General features: G+C 47.9%; 1 protein-coding gene across 2 annotated transcripts in view; it reads left to right on the plus strand.

Moving 5' to 3' along the window:
* LOC138580391 (3'-5' exoribonuclease HELZ2-like) overlaps positions 1-12871 on the plus strand; it is a 724800-nt gene that overhangs the window by 458195 nt on the left and 253734 nt on the right. The gene's annotated exons all lie outside the window — the stretch shown is intronic.

Below are 12871 nucleotides of genomic sequence, written 5' to 3' on the forward strand. Positions count from 1 at the left end.
GGGTATCACTGATCAGGCTCTGGCCTGGCTGACCTCCTTCCTCTCAGATCGACCCTCCCAGGTCCAACTGGGGTCTTTCCTATTGTCTATCTTCATCTCTACATGTGGTGTTCCCCAGGGGTCTAACCTCTCGTCCTGGCTTTTCAACCAATACCTGGCAACTCTCGCCCACTGCATTGCCATTTTCTGCTCAAATTTTCTGTGCTACGCTGACACTCATTTTGAGGCTGCCTTCAGCCACCTCCTCTCCCTCTCTCATCTCTGATTGCTTAACTGCTATTCAAGATTGGTGTGCCGCCAATAATCTTTGTCTGAATGCAAGCAAGACTGAGATCCTCCTCATCGGCACACCTTCACCATCCTTTCCCCTCCCTCCCCTCTCTCTGGCTGTCCTGTTGGCCCTCCTTCTACCCCCACCTGCAAGGCTAAGAACCTCGGGGTCATCTTTGACTCCAATTTTTCCTTCTCCGCCCACATCTCTGAGGTCTCTAGCCTACTTCACTCTGCCTTTCCTCTCCTTCCCCCAGAGGTTCACTATCTCCCAAGCTCTGGTTCTCTCTAGGTTGGACTATTGTAACGGCCTCTTTGTAAATCTACCTGCCTCTACTCTCCGCCCTCTGGGTCCAAAATACCTTTAGATATACCTCCCCTCTCGAGCTCTTTGCTCCTCTACCTCTACTTCCCTCAGGGTCAGTCGTTTTTCAAAGAAACAAGCTGGGGGTCGATCTGTCTTCGGCTGGAGCCTCCCTCTGGAACAGCCCCCCTGCTCCTCTAAAACTTGAGGAGAACCATCTCCGGTTCCGGAAGCACCTCAAGACCTTCCTCTTGGCTTCTGCCTTTGCTCCCCTCTCCACTGATGATCTCTCTTGGCACTGTGCACCTGGCCACCCTCTGTCCCCTGGGCCCAGGTACCTGCTCACACTGCCACCCTCCTGTACTGCCTCCTGGCCACCCCTTGCACTGGGGACTGTATCTGTATCCATACAGTCCCCCACTCCCCCCTCTTTTCTTCTTTTTCTGCACTTATCAGACTTACTCATTTCTGCTGCCGTAACCACAGCACTTGCCACTTGCTGGCTGCACTACCACTGTTTATTGCCTCCATTTCTATTTATTTGTATTTATTATTTATCTGGACTGCTCTGCTCCTGAATCTCCACCCTCCCACTCCCACGCACTTCCCCCTTTTCCCATGCACTTGTGCGTTCTCAATGTCACTGGGTCTAGTAAGATCGTTGTTGTGTTCACCCCTGTCCCCCCCCCCGCCTTGCCTTGTCGCGCTCTGAAACACTTGTGTACGAGCGCGATACAAATAGACTATCATATCATATCTGTGAAGAATCGCCAGCTGCTTAATTTGGGATGTCTCATTGCTAAATGTGTAGTGAAGTGCTGGAAATCTAAAGCTGCCCCTGATAATATATGGTTTAGGGAGCTAACTTATGCCAATGAAAGGGAGGAGGGCTACATTTTGCTGGTAGTACCCAGCTGCAGACCCGAGGACATATGGGAACCATTCTGTGAATACCTCCGGAAGATAACTTTGGCCCAGTGAATGCATTATGGGATGGCATGTCTAATATACACGAGCACTGTGTTAACCTGTTTGATCTAAATTGTTGTTAGACAAGAGTGTAACAAACTCGTATATGTATGCGTTTAGAGGATGTACGTCTTGTCACTGCACACACATTTAAAAAAAAAAAAAAAAAGAAATGGCGAACAAAGAGCCCACAAGTTAGTACATGGGTGACACTATTGTGCAGCACCGGGGCTGTGGACATAGCCTGCGTTAGACAAATAACACAATAGTTGATAGAACACGTCCACTGCCACCAGGTATAACTAGGTGGTTTTCTATGTAACTACAAAGTCACAGGAGAAGGGATGCTAGGTATCCCCTTGGCACTCCACATAAGGTGGTGTGCCAATCTCTCAGTATATAAAGGTTTAGGAGAGATACTTAGTATCTCTCTATCCTTAAGAACTGTAGTTACTCTAGGATAAAGAAAATAATCTCTGAGGACCCAAAGGATCCCCAGAAGGAACTTTGTGCTGCAATAGTAAAATACAGATGCCTTAAGGAGTTATGGAGGAAAATAGACTCCATGGGACAGGTAAAATACAAAGAATAGAGTTCCAAAATACATGGCCCATAAGAATGAATGAGTGGAAAAAGGCTCCACTCGTTCAGGATTCCAGAAAAAAGTCCAGCAAAAAGTGCTGCGTCTCACTAGAAGAGGGGATGAAGCATGAAAATGATAGATCTCCGTAACAGTAGCGTTCTAGTTGGTGACTGCCAGTTACCCCAGATCAGACATCCACTATGGATAAATGTGGATTGGATCCAGAATGTCCCCTTTACAGTTTTAAGCACTTCCAGTTACACATAGCACAGTGGCGTCTTGAGCAGCACCCGCTGACGGTGGATGCCCCTAATTGGAGGTTTCATGCCTGAGAGGGCAGGAAGACTGCCAAAAATCAAGATCGTCAAAGGACTGTTTTCAAAACTCACTGGGCAGCCATTTTGTGTATATGGTACCCAAAATTGCATTATTGCTGTTCAGTTGTAAAACATGGGTCACTATCATCAGCCTCTCCAAGGCACATCAAAAAGGTATGCAAAAATATTACTAGACAAAAAGGAACTGTGATGGTCCTGCTCCACCTAAGGTGGTGAAAACATGAATGGAAAAGAAACGGTGTCCCTGGACAGTCAGCCTTAAGGACTAACTATGTCCACCAAAAAAAAGTTGAGCAAGTGAGAGTTTGCCAGGTTGGGAAGCTGTAAAAAGAAACCTAATCCTGAACACTGCTGGTTTAGTCCTAAATGCTTACTCCGATTAGAAAACTGTTTTGTTGTGGTGGGGGTTTCTTTCTTTATTTTTATCTGAAACCTTTTTTGTTTTTGTTGACGGCTTCAAACGCCTTAATTCTTCATACTAATTCGGAAATGATTTTAGCAGGCCAATGTGAGGATGCTTGCACAGCGACTAAGTATCTTCGGGGGCATTCTATTTCTAAAACCACCAGTGTCTCTGGACCAATATGCAGTTTTTGTCCTGGATTAGACCTCTGGTCGGACTAATTTGAAGCGACCTCTGATGGGACTAATTTTGAGCTTAAAAGGCAAAGCATAGGGCTACTCACCAGGTGTTCAGTGCAAGGACTTTGCCTTTGCAATCTGGATATGTTTCTTACCAACTGCTATTTCTAGCCATTGGTTGCCTATGGCTTCAGCATTCAAACCGCTTTCCTATAATACGCTTTGTCTGCCAGATATACTGGATTCCAGGTCAATGACGATTGTCTGGACTTTGTATTGCCTTTCAAGCACAAAGGTAGCTTTGCGGATCATTACTGCATTCCGCAGAGCGGTATTTGTTAGGGAGAATTCTCAAATGTGCTAATTCCTTCCACCTTAGAGACCCCCAGCAACTTTGCTGGATTTTGAGGACTTGCTTTTTTCAACCTGGAGAGCGTGAGACCCTTTTTTCTCATGTATTTTAATGTGATTATGAACCCTGTTTCTTTTGGTTGTGGAGTCTGACAAACTCCATAGGCATTCTCTTATACGTTGTCACACAGCACCTTCAGTGCAGTGACACAGGGAAGTCTTTCAGATTTCCCAAAGGGTTAATACCTTTGTGATAAACTGTATTCCAGAGTAGTAAAGTGAAATTGACTTTACTTACGTTAACTTTCTAGACCCAGCACAATCTTACAATACGGTGCTGGAGGGGTTACTTGGTATCCCCTTTATCTAGCTTCTCATGTAAAATTTTTATGTTACCCTTTTCTCAATGAATGGCTGGTGGCAGTAGTTTACTTTTAACTACTGTGGTGTGAATTTACCACGGGCTGCATTCGCAGCTGCAGTAAAGCACCCAAGGGTGCCATTTTGGTCAAAATGGCCATGGTATTCTTTTTACGCCATTTCTTTGTGGAAAGGTCCTTCTTGGGATTTACTCTGCGTGCCAAACCAGGTTTGGTACCTTTGTTCGCTTTGCCTTTGGCAGGATTAACAAGTGAAGCCCGCCTCTGGCTCCAGGTGCGCTGGTGGGGGCAGGAAGTGAGGGAGGTGCCCGAAACTCACTGTGCTTCGACTCCTAGGAGACCCAAATGCACTCTGTAGTGATTGGCCGGCAGAATGTCCGGCAAGGCAATGTCCGGCAAGGACAGCCACCCTGCTAGGTGACTGACAGCTAGGCTGGAATGAATGGTAGAGAACTGAATGAAAGGCGAGGCTTTTGGCTTGGAAGGCAGAGTCGACCACTGGACGAAGGAACCAAAGAACTTGAGGACGCCTGCTGCAACTCCTGGACTGTTGGTTTGCCCGGTGAAGCCCTGCTGCTGTGCTGAAACTCCAAGAGAAGCCTCTTCCAGGACGACTTCTCCCTTTGAGTTGGTGGGACCAATCCACTCTAAAGTAAGCCACCTGGACATTCTCTCGGAGCTGGTTGTATTTCCAGAGTTGCTGCTGGAATCCGAATAGCCAGGGAGAGGAACATCAGTTTGTGTGCGTTGCTTTTAATTTGGCCAAGAGCTCCAGGAAGATCCTCTGTACTCCCAGGAAGCAGGACTGACCAAGCCTGAGCCCCCTCAACAGAGTGCGGGACCCCAGAAGCAAAGAAAGTCAATCTCGACAGCCAGAAAATGCTGTTGCTATTTGCTGTAGTCGCGAGGAGCTGAAACGTCAAAGTGCTACTTGTTGGAAAAATTGCCGGTTGCGAGCGGTGACCGTCCCATTGCAGTACAGGAGTCCCCAGAAGTCCTCCCTCTTGTCCCCATGACTGAGGCCCAGGAACAGTGAGATCTGCAGAGCTACATAGGAACCGGAGTCCTCTGTTGCACTTTTTCTTCAATCCAAAGCTACTGTAAAGTCTGAGAGAACTTACCTCTTGTTGTAGAGTTGCTTGCATCTTCTACTACTCACAACCAGCTTGTGGCCCTACATTGATTCTTCTTTTCTTCAAAGACTTCTAAAACATTGTGCAAAGACTGTCTACTTACCAGAAGTGCTTCAGCCCATATAAGACTTTTGCCCATTGACTTTGGCTTAACCTGTTATACTAGTTGACTCTGCTTAGGGGATCCGAAAGTATTTGCCTTCTTAAGAATATTTGTGGTCTCTTGTGTGTTCTAATAATCTTTTCCTTTGACCAAGTTCTAAGAGTATTCTAAATGCAACAGTAAGATATTCATGTCGCCAGCACCCTAGCTGTTGAAGTCACCTGACGGTGTAGGTTATGGGCCATCTCAAAAGGGTACTTACTGATTTAGAAACTAAGAGGGTGTAGTTTTGAAGATTATTTGTGTTACTTTTTATATTGCTCTTGTCTGAAGAAAGCTTACTCTGACTGATAAATAAATAATTGTTTATTCAAGAAACCTTGTGTTTATTTGAATACTTGTCACTGTGAATCTCTGTGTAGCTCCCCTACAGCTCACATTGACCCCTCTTGAGATAAGCCTGGATGCTCAACATGCTACCAAACCTGTGTAGTACAGACTTATACCAAAGGTTGCCAGGAGGTCAGGGTTGGTGTAGTGCACACAAAGGGTACTGCATACAATCTTGCCTAACGAGAACAAGGAGGGAGGGGGAGGAAGACAGACAGCTATTCTCGTACTAGTTCAGAGGACATTTTGGAGAGAGTAAGTGCAATAATATAGCAAGGGGAAAGGTAGTGAGAGGAGGAGAAACTGAGAAGATGGGGGGGGGGTGGGCAAACAGATTGCGAACATAAGGCTGGGCCTGAGCGGGGTGGGGGGGGGGGGGCTGGCGCAAATGTTTTCTTAAAACGCAGCCAGGTTTGAACTAGGCAAAATGCATAAAACACAGCCAGGTTTGAACTAGGCAGAAAGCATAAAACACGGCCAGGTTTGAACTAGGCAGAAAGCATAAAACACGGCCAGGTTTGAATGGCAACCGAAAACCGAAGCTAGCAATGGGAGTAAAAACACTGTGCAGTCAGAAGTGCCAACATGGGAGACAAGCAGCGAAGGAAACCTTCAGTAGAGGGTAGAAGCATGTCCAGAGGAGGGAAATTAACCCAAACTTATGTAGGTATGTTATGGAAGTCTGGATTTCTTAGTACAGTGGGGTAGCAGCATAATGGAAGTTCAGGTGCAGGGGTCACATGAAAGTACCTCAGGTAGCGACAGGGAGCAGACGGGGGCTTTAGAAGTGGGCCTTTAAATCCATGGGCCGGCTCCCGCCACCCGGTCCCACCCATTGGCTAAAGAATACAAGGTAGCCAATGGTGTTGGACCAGACGAGGCAGCAGAGGGATCATAGCAATGTAGCCGGCATGTTGGAAGGTGGAGAGGGCTACTCAAACAACGAAGCTCGCAGCTGAGCTATTTCCCTCAAGCCGCGCAAAGCAAACAAAACACATGCTTCCACACATGTGCTTATGAAATAATGCAGCTGCGTTTTTAAACGCATTGAGGAAAAAGATGCTCAGAATAAAAGATGGTAATTTTCGTGGATTGTAGTGCTCAAAAAGGCGCAATTGTGGCCTAGTGCATTGAAAGTGGTCACCCAGTGTTACCTTGTTAGGCAGAGCGCCCAGCTGTAGATGGGTGCAGGAGAAGGAATGAGGAATTGCAGCTGATGGAAGATGCGTGATGCGTGCCCAAGCGCAACATCAGCTGTTGCAGGCAGGAGTGTCAGTAAGAAGTCAATCTCCTTGGGCCAGAAGTGGATGTTTGAATCCATGAGCCGGCACAAGTCATAACTTGGTGTTGACCGCTCCTGCACTGGTGGGTCTAGGGATTCACCAATGAGCCCAAAACAACATTGCAACAAGCTATGTGTGGGTGCCTGGTGGCACACCACTTAAGGTGTGGGGGGGTAGGAGGGATATTACATAGCAAAGAATAGGGGGAGCGGCCTCTTTGCAGCCCCCCACGCCCACTCAAACCTTGTACGAAGGGTCCAGTGGGCCCAGAACTAAAGTAAATGCAGCGGGTGCATATGTATATATTTATTTCTGATGTTTGTTAATCTGCTTAGAATCACATGTGCATAGTCCGACATCCAGTGGTCACTGCAGAGTATTGCATTTTGTTTTCGTAGTCGAAAAGGGGACGTCGACAAGGCGTGTCTGTAACACTATCCCTATAGTGACATGCATTGTACCCACAATCCCTCACGCGTCGAGGTCCCTCAGATTGTTTTTTCCGCCCAGATATTGGTCGCCTTTACGCGGAGCTCCTCGAGAGAAATTGCAAGAACATTTACTCGACCCTTTGGTCGTTATTTAAGATTATACATTACATTAGAACCCTCCTTCGAAGTCGTAGCTGCGAAGCTGTTTCACCGATGAATAAGAACGTCGACGACAGTGACTTAGACGGAGGAGACCCTTCGGCGCTGCCGAACACGTGGCCTGGCCTCGATGGCCTAAGAGACAGTAGGGAGAATGGGGTTGTGGGACATTTCTTGTTCTTTCTGAGAATGCCTTTCTCTTTACCCTCCCTTTCTTTCGAGCCGTTATCACGCTTAACTGTATCCTCAGCTATGGAGAGGACTCCCTTTAGATTTTGCCCGCGCAGCAAGGGCAAATTCACTTGGATAGACAAGCACAAACGGTGTAACCGTTGCTTTCCCCTCGACCACAATGAGGACGGCTGCGCGGCCTGTAAGCTTCTTAAGCCAAAGACTTTAAAGGACCGCAGGGTCAAGAGGTGGGAAGCGTACGCTATGTCTAGGTCTGATTCCTCAGCCGCCACCGCCGAGTGTGACGAGGATAGTGATAACCCAACCTCCGCTTCGGAGGTTGTAGACCTCTCTAGGGAGCATTCCTGCTCCTAGTCTGTCCCCGGCCCCGACAACATGCCCTGCTTATGGGGATGAACACCCCGGCGACACTGACGAACACATAAAACACAAACATAAGCACACAACCCACGGCACGTCTTCGTCTACCGGCGACCTCCACCGACTGTAAGGGTCGCAAGCCCTCCCCGCCACCGCAGACGCGTCTAGCGACTGGGCTACCTGTAGAAAAGGGCGCTACCACTAAGACGGCAGGCGACGCGCCTCATCAGTGTGGTTGTCGCCGAAAGCGACTCTGCACCGCCTAAAGCGACGCCAGACCTACCCTCGGAGGAATTAATCGTCGCGAGCTTGGCGCGTATAGTTTCCAAGGACGGCCAGAGACGGACGGCGAGTGAAACGCCGAAAACCGCTCACAAGGCCAGGGAAGCGCCAAGGATGCCAGAAGGAAGGCAGGGACAGCTCCCGCCGTTGAAAGAAGGCCCTAGCCTGAGAGAAGGTTTCTCAGAAGGCGAAGGGACCTTATCCTCGGCGTTATGGGACAGACCTAGACGGATACAGGCAGAGGGACCTCCTTTTTCGCCTCCAGACCGTTCTGTTTTACCATACTGGACTGTTGAGAGATTCCAGTCATGTATGGACAAGCCGGACAGATTCATGTCCACTCCTGAAAATAAAACACCTATGAGACCAAGGGAGGCGCTTCAGGAGGACCCTAGGGCTAAATATCCTAGATTATTTAACCCCCTTTGAGAGGAAATGAATAAGTATGACCTTACTGAAGAAGACTCTCTTCCAGGAAGATGAGGAGTTCTTAAATAGTGAAGACCAACAAAACCTCGGAATAGAAGTAGGTTTTGACGAAAACACTGACATGGGTGGGGGGGGGCTTTGAGGAAGACCCAGATGAAGGTGGCTCACAGCCCTGGCAGTTGCCAACAGAGTCTACAGACCCTGACATCCAGACCACACCGGTCAGGAATCCATCACCAATAGATGATCAGCCCACCTTCAACGTGCTACTTCGGAAGGCAGCAGTGCATTTTGAGATTGAAACTGGTGAAATTACCCCTGATAATGATTTTGTAGAAAGAATCATTAAAGAAAAACCTCCCACTAGCCAAACCATTCCCTTACTCGCCTCAGTTAAGAGACGAATTACTCAATCGCTGTCCACAACTGCACTGGTAAGAGGGGTCAATCCCATAATTTAAAAATTGTTTACTCCCTCTCATTCAGACCCATTATACATTAGGGGTCACTCAATTCCGGACTCCTTGGTGGTAACTACCACAAGGAAAAGAGAGGGGGTTCTGCTGTCAACCAGCGAAGCACCCCCAGACAAAGAAGGAAAGAAGCTCTATGCCCTGGGTAAAAGAATTACAGCCTCGGCAGCTTTTTCAACCAGAATTGCCAATAATACACTACTGGCAAGTTATGCTGATGCCTAATGGGGAAAATTACAGCAAGACCTCGGGGAAGTCCCTGAGCACTTAAGAACTCGCTTATTGGCCACAGTAACAGAAGGAACTCTGGTTAACCAGAGCATCATTAAAACACTCGTGATGCTGCAGAAACGGCTGGCCGTTCTTTAGTGCAGGGAATTCTTCTGAAGCGTCATGTCTGGCTCCGCAATCCCGGTTTTAAGCCAGAAACCCAGGCGTCACTCAATAAACCAATAGAGGAGTCTAACCTCTTTGGGAAGGCAGTGGACGACGCACTGGAGACTGCGAAGGAGTTCGACACTCTAAAGACCTTAGACCAAATCTCAAGGCCTCCCAATAAGCGAGGATTCGGCAACAAACGCTTTTTTCGAGGCCAACAACAGCAGCAACAGCAGTACACTGAAGGCAACTGGCCCTCTACTCGGGGAAACAGTGGCCAGTACATGCAGAGGACAGTGCTGTGGCAAGGGCCGAGGTCGGGGCCCCACTCCCAGAGGTTCCCCGGCTACTAACACCAAATGACCCGAAGATTCGGGTCCCCTCCCATGCGTCACTGGTCGGGGGCCGGTTAACCTCTTTCCTACCAGCATGGGAGGGAATAACATCAGACCAATGGGTATTGTCAACTATAGCCCACGGGTACTGTATAGAATTCAGTCGGTCCCCCAAGTACAGACCCCCAAGGGGACGACGCCTGTCACTGGAACACCTCACACTTCTTCAAGAAGTGGAACTACTGCTACTAAAAGGAGCAATAGAGGTCGTTCTTCTATCACATGTAACGGGAAGGTATTTATTCAGTGTACTTCCTTGTACCCAAAAAGGACTTAACCATGCGCCCGTACTAGATCTGCGCCCAGCGAACAAATTTGTCAAACCTCAAAAATTTTGCATGGTGACGCTACAGGAAGTAATACCTCTACTTTCGCAGGGAGATTACATGACAACACTGGACATGAAAGATGCATACTTTCATATTTTAATGTTGCCAGCGCACAGGAGATACCTCACGTTCATGATAGAGGGCAAACACTACCAGTTCAGAGTGCTACCCTTCGGCATAGCGTCAACGCTGAGGGTATTCACGAAAGTAGTGGCAGCGGCCCACCTGCGCAGGTTGTCCATCCCAGTATACCCTTACCTTGACGATTGGCTCATAACAGGGGATTCTTACGAAACATGCTCCTCAAATACCCAAAAGACTGTAGACCTTTGGTTCCAACTGGGCTTCTCCATCAACAAGAAGTCCAGCCTAGACCCCAGCCAGATCAAACAATTCCTAGGGGCTCTAAATCAAACAAAGGACGGCCTCGTTTTCCCCTCCAATGAGAGGGTCCAAAATATGCTCTTTAAGATCCCTAAATATGTGGCCGGTCGAGAGGTGACGGTGCGCAAAGCAATGCGTTTGCTAGGAATGATGCGTCATATATTTGGTACCTCACGCGCGACTGCGCCCAATGCAAGAGTGGCTCAACAGCCAGTGGTGTCAGGCCAGCGGACAATGGGATGATCTAGTGGTCTCGCAGGCCTTGGTTCTCTCGCTACTGTGGTGGTCGAAGGAAAACCTTGTAATAGGGAAACCATTTGCCACCCCCGCAGTGGAGGCCACTCTAACCACAGACGCATCCCTCACAGGATGGGGGCTCACCTATCCCATCAGACTGCACACAGAGTTTGGACTCCTAGTGTAGCGTCCAAACACATAAACTTGCTGGAACTGCTAGCAGTCTTCAATGCACTGAAGGCTTTCCAGGCACAACTGCAAGGGAAGACAGTGATGGTCCTCACAGACAGCACCACAGCCATGTACTATCTGAACAAGCAAGGGGGCACCCACTCTCCAGGACTGCCCAAGCTGTCCCAGAACATCTGGAAGTGGGCTCTCAGACACATGTTCCTGTTGTCACAACATGTACCAGGGGAACTCAATCTGCTGGCAGACGAACTCGGCAGAGACTTCGCTCTGCCCGCAGAGTACAAATGGCGGTTACAAGAAGACATCGTCTTCGACGTTTTCACACAATGGGGATTCCCAGAAATAGATTTGTTTGTAACTCTGGAGAATTCCCAATGCCAAGATTACGCCTCCAGGTACCCCCAGAACCAATCCAAAGGGAACGATCTATTGATACCATGGTCAGGGAAATTTGTTTACGCTTTTCCCCCCCCAACTCCCCTTCTCAACAAGATGGTGCACAAAATGCACCAGGAACCAGTTACCATGATACTAGTGGCACTTATGTGGGCCCGGCAGCCATGGTTCGCTCACTTGATGGAAATGTCTCTATCTCCTCCAGTGAAACTTCCCTGCCCGTACAACATGCTGTCACAGGACAAGGGCAGAACACTACACCCATGCCCACAGACCCTGAACTTAGCATCCTGGCTCCTGAGGTCATAGAATTTGGACATTTACAACTCCCTCAAAGATGCATGGACATTCTTAAGGAGGCTAGAAAACCTAACACTCGTTACTGCTATTCCAGCAAATGGAAAAGATTTGTCTTCTGGTGTAGAGATAAGAGCATCAACCCAGTTGACTGCTCTGCCACACAGATTGTTCTTTATCTGACTCACTCATTAGACTCAGGTTTGGTCTTTAATTCCATTAAAGTTCATCTAGCTGCACTTTCCGCATATACCACTTCTCAACAGTGTCATGGTGGAAAGTCCCAGTTATTAAGGCCTTCATGGAGGGAGTAAAGAGACTACACCTCTTATAGCTAACCCAGCTCCCGGATGGGACCTAAATGTGGTACTTACCAGGCTTATGGGCTCACCCTTTGAACCCATGCACAAAGCATCCCTTAAGAACCTCACTCTTAAAACTGCTTTCTTAATAGCTATCACCTCCATTAGGAGAGTGAGTGAACTACAAGCGCGCTGTATACTAGACCCCTTTGTAACAGTTCACAAGGATAAGGTGGTTCTACGCACACATCCTAGGTTTCCTAAATTCCATGTCAACCAATCAATAGAACTACCAACGTTCTTTCAAAACCCTTCAAATTTGGGTGAAAAGAGCCTGCATACACTAGATGTGCGCAGGGCTGTCATGTTTTATATGGAAAGAACTAGACCTCTGGGAAAGACTAATCAGTTCTTTGTCTCGGTGGCAGCAGGACGATAAGGAGATGCAGTTTCAAAATCCAATATATCTAGATGGATTGTCCAATGCATCACTCTGTTTCTCTCTTGCTAAGAGAGAACTACCCTTCAAGCACATTCTAATCGAGGCACTGGGGCTTCCATAGCATTCATTGCAAATGTCCCTCTAGAGTCCATTTGCAAAGCGGCAACCTGGAGTTCTGTACACACCTTTACAAAACACTACTGTCTAGATGCCCACTCTAGGTGGGGCAAGCAGTGTTAAGACATCTTTTTTCTACTGTTCCTTCTCACAACCCACCTCCAACTCCGGGTACTGCTCGCTAGTCTATGCATATCATGTGATTCTAAGCAGATTAACAAACATCAGAAGACAATGCATTACTTACCGTAAAAGCATTTCTGATGGTTGTATCTGCTTAGATTCACATGCGCCCACCCTTCCTCGCCGCTCGGATGGGAGGAACATAGAAGTCTTACTACTTTCTCTCTTTTCTGTACTCACTCGCGATAGTCATAAGGCTCCCTCTTG

The sequence above is a fragment of the Ambystoma mexicanum genome, chromosome 3p (assembly GCF_040938575.1).
Source record: "Ambystoma mexicanum isolate Mex_15411 chromosome 3p, UKY_AmexF1_1, whole genome shotgun sequence".
NCBI classification, from domain to species: Eukaryota; Metazoa; Chordata; class Amphibia; order Caudata; family Ambystomatidae; genus Ambystoma; species Ambystoma mexicanum.